Genomic DNA, 4,315 nt, shown 5'->3' with positions numbered 1-4,315 from the left:
GCAGCTCAGAGTAAGCCTACTTCCCGATAGGATTTGGTTTCAAATGAAGAACTAGTTAATGGAATTATGTATTTTAAGAAGGAAGGATGCATGCATGATAGGTTTAATATATCATCTGAATGCCACAATCCTGGCCTGGACAATTTCCCACTGTGTCCTCAGGCTATTTGGAATGGACCTGAATAAAACGACCCACGGAAGTCTGGCAGCTCTTCGCCTAACGAAACCCTTCTTGGACATTGGCTGCTGAATGGTTCCAGCTTCTGGTTCTTCTCTTGAAGTCAGGACAAAGGAGGGTCACCCCAGAACCCGAGAATCAACAATGAGCCTGTTCTTTACTCCCTCAAGAGACAAATTCCTCGGCAGGATAATCCTTGCTGCTTGGGGTCTATGCAATCACCGTGGGACAGAGCTCGGAATTTTAGTTTTGGGAGTTGGTGCTTTGGAGAGAATTTAGGGTAGGGCCCAAATGATTCTAGAGCAGAAACTCTCAACTGAGGGTGATGTTGCCTCTCCAACCTCCACCGCTCCCCCCCCCCCCCCCCCCGCCGCCGCCGAATACCTGGCAGTGTCAGAGGATACTGGGGTTGGGGAGCTACTGGCATCTTGTGGGTAGAGGCCAGGGGTCCTGCTAAAAGACCTATAATACTATAACACACAAGACAGCCTCCCATAGCAAAGCGTTAGGGACTGTTGACCGAACCCACCCACCCCCGCGCCTGGACCAGGCCTGCTTACCTGAGTTTTCTCACAACGGGAGGTCCCGGTAAGGAACATCGTAAACTAAGCAGGAGAATTCGGGAGGGGCCAAAAGAGGGAGGAGACGACCAGCTTTCCAGAGTCCTTCTCACTGAATCCATCTTGGCTGAGAGATGCACGCACCGCCAGGGAGGACCCTGAGTCAGACTATGGGCCAAGCAAGATGATTGGCCAGAGACAACACGGAAACTGATCTCATTACCATAAACCCTGAGACTGCAAGCCACGTGGCAGAGCAGTTCTCCCGGGTTCCCTCACCCTGCTGCTCTCTGCTTGGGCGCCCCTTCCCAAGTCTTTTGTCAGCACGTGTCTCCTGGGACAACTCATTGACGAGTGTTAGACAAGAGCCCACTCTCGAGCCGTGGAAGGGGTCCCCCTTCCTGCAACAACAGTACTTAGCTTCAGTGTCAACTGTGCCAGGGTTGAGAAACCTTATTCTCAGAGAGGATCGGTGCAGTGAGGATATTAGGCATTCTGGAAGGATGGTGTATCTCTTGCAATCTTGGTTTGCACCATGATTCTGTCCTGACTGGAGCTAACAGGACTATGGTTGGACACCTGCAGGCTGGCCAATGACCTACACCAGGCTTTGGATGAAAACATGAAATCAGCCACAATTTCATTACTGGGGACCTGAGCTAGGAAACTTCAGACTACGCCAATGATCATCGGCAAACTTCACTAGGCTGCCATAAGCACGCCATGCTGAAGATGTCTACAAGGACCAGAATTTACTAGGAAGCAGAGGAAATTTTTACATAAGACTTAGTGACTTTGTAACCTATGAAAGGTTGAAAACCCCAGACTCTGAAGATGACATTCCTGTGGCCATCAATAAATGTTCCAGCTACTCACATAAAACTGTCCCTTGGGCTTCCCTGGTGGTGCAGTGGGTGAGAGTCCGCCTGCCGATGCAGGGGACGCGGGTTCGTGCCCCGGTCCGGGAAGATCCCACATGCCACGGAGCGGCTGGGCCCGTGAGCCATGGCCGCTGAGCCTGCGCGTCCGGAGCCTGTGCTCCGCAACGGGAGACGCCACAACAGTGAGGCCCGCATACCGCAAAAAAAAAAAAAAAAAAAAACCTGTCCTTTGAAATACTAATTGCTGAACCCTATAATTAAACCCTAAAATTACTAAATTTTTGGCTTAGCCTGGCCTCAGATCTCCCTTACAAGCAGCTTCTGAAACAGTTCTCACAAGCTCTATTTGATCATGACCAGACTTTTTAAGGCTGACTGAACTAATGGTAACCTGTCCCACTTTAACCCAATTCCTAGGCTGTTGTAAAGCTGAAGGGTAATGAAATCTGTGGGTGTGAACGTTGAGTATGCCCTGACATGAAGGTATGGGTTTTCTGTTCATAGTACACAACTAGCAACACAGAACTCCCAGGACTTGAGTTTAATTATTGGTCACTCAAGGGTCCAGTAGCTGGAATGGTTTGAGGAGGGCTACTGGCAAACGAGTCTGTCAAGAGATGGGATTTCCCAATTATAATAGCTGGAATTTTTAACTATAAATGGAGTATATCCTATATAACTTGTTAATCACTTATTTCTGTACACCTGTAATTCTATCAACTATGTTTCAAGAATTTTAGAATTACCCCCAATTACCAAGCAAATCATGAAGCTGCATCCCGAAATTCTAAGGACAGTACTCCTGGCACAAGAGTTTACATATTTACCTGTAGTTTAAGAGTTTTGGCCGAATGCTAGACCATTGATTCTAAGACCCTAGTTCAGCCATTTGAACTTCTGAGCAAGTTAACTTGCACTTAATACAATTAACTCAATACTGGGTTGGCCATTTGTTTGGGCTATTGTTACACCAAACTTTTTGGTCAACCTGATGTTTGAGACCCTCCTAGAATTGTCCTTTACAACTTACACCTTTCATAGCTTTCTCTTGCCAACCTGTGTAGAGCTGATCAGAAAGCTACAAATTCCTTGCCTTCTGAAGGGTATTTTATGTCCTGAGTGCCATTAACCAAAACTTGAAAATTACTTAATACAGAGAATATGGCAGGTTTCCCCATAAAGGTAGGGAACACTAGGCCTTAATTTTTTTGCCACACCTGAAGGTTTCTGCATATTTCCCCACCCATGGACTGAAAGCACGCTCTCCACAGTGAAGGCCTAAGAAGGAATTCCCTCTAGGCCTTAATTTACTAAGCCCAAATCCTCTCCATTTGACTAATTCTGATAAAGGGCACTAAAATCCTGAGAGAAACAGGCTTTTCCTCTCTTGCTGCTTAAAGGGCAAGCAAAATGTTAAGGAGGCATACCACTGGGTTCGCCCACTTCACCCCCCCAAGGACCCCCTAACTTACAGAAACTGGGTATTTGGAATTCCCGTGAAAATAGGCAAATTCACACACAATATGGGTATACAATTTTATTGACATTTAAATTTCACTAGCCATTTTTTCAGATCTTTAAAGACAAACAGCTTTAGGGCTCCATGGATTGAACACTGCACAATATATTCACCAACTAGACAATCGAAGGGCTAGAACTATACCCTTAGGAGCACGGAATTATAGCAACAAGCCCTGGGACTGGAGGACAAAGCTGCCCCACCATTCAGGAATGAACAGAGATCTTTGGTTGCTGACAGAATCTCCCCTTGACTTCGGACTTGAGACAAACCGAGGGAGTCTATCAGTATACAAAAACCACTGTCTTCAGTAACAGGACGTACTGGCCAGGGCCAATTCAGATTGGGGGCCAGTCTGAGGTGAGCAGGGTTGGCTGGAGGCTGGAAATGTTGCAGTTCAAGGCCGGCATCGGCAAGTTGAGAGCAGCCATCTTCTCTGAAAATCGCCGATTTCTACACAAGTTCCTAACATGCCATTTCCCGGACAGGGACGCTCGAAATGGGAGCACTTTCCAGTCGTATAAAACGGCAAGTACCCCCATTTTGAGTATCACGGTCTGAGTTGTTGGAACTTGTTCTTGGAGAAAACACCGAAGACACTCTCGGCCATATGAACCTGGTTCTAGAAAGCGCCTAGACTTTACACATGCCTGAAAGGTCACTGGTCTTAAGATGTTAAAAAGCGTAGACTTATTACCATTATTTGGAGAATGATGTTTGTACGGCGGTATTGCTATTTCGCTAACTTTTACTCCCCCGTCCGCCACTTAGCAAGCACATACCGGTGGGGTGACCATTCCTGAATTGGTCCCTAAATTCACATGAGCACCTGTAAGATTAATAAGGCATTTACTGTATTCTAAGACACTGATTTCCCAATGGACCCCAGAATCCCAGCAGTTAATACCCTTCACATAGGAGTTACCAGGAGACAGTCTGACCAGAACAGGACTGGTCTTGAGCCGAGCAATCCCAAAAATCTTTGGCTAGAGGTAGCCTGAAGTCTGGTCAGCCCAATAAACCCACTCCAGGAGCTCAAAGCTTGTCAAGGACCACCGCACTATGTGAAATGGAAGCTACCTTAAGTGCCGCCGCGTGGCATGCGTGACCCTATTTCCCAACCACGGGTCGAAGCCACGCCCCCCGCAGTGGAAGCGGAGTTTTAACCACTGGACCC

Source organism: Phocoena sinus, chromosome 19 (genome assembly GCF_008692025.1).
Source record: "Phocoena sinus isolate mPhoSin1 chromosome 19, mPhoSin1.pri, whole genome shotgun sequence".
Lineage (NCBI taxonomy): Eukaryota > Metazoa > Chordata > Mammalia > Artiodactyla > Phocoenidae > Phocoena > Phocoena sinus.
Note: the sequence above shows the minus strand (reverse complement) of the source record.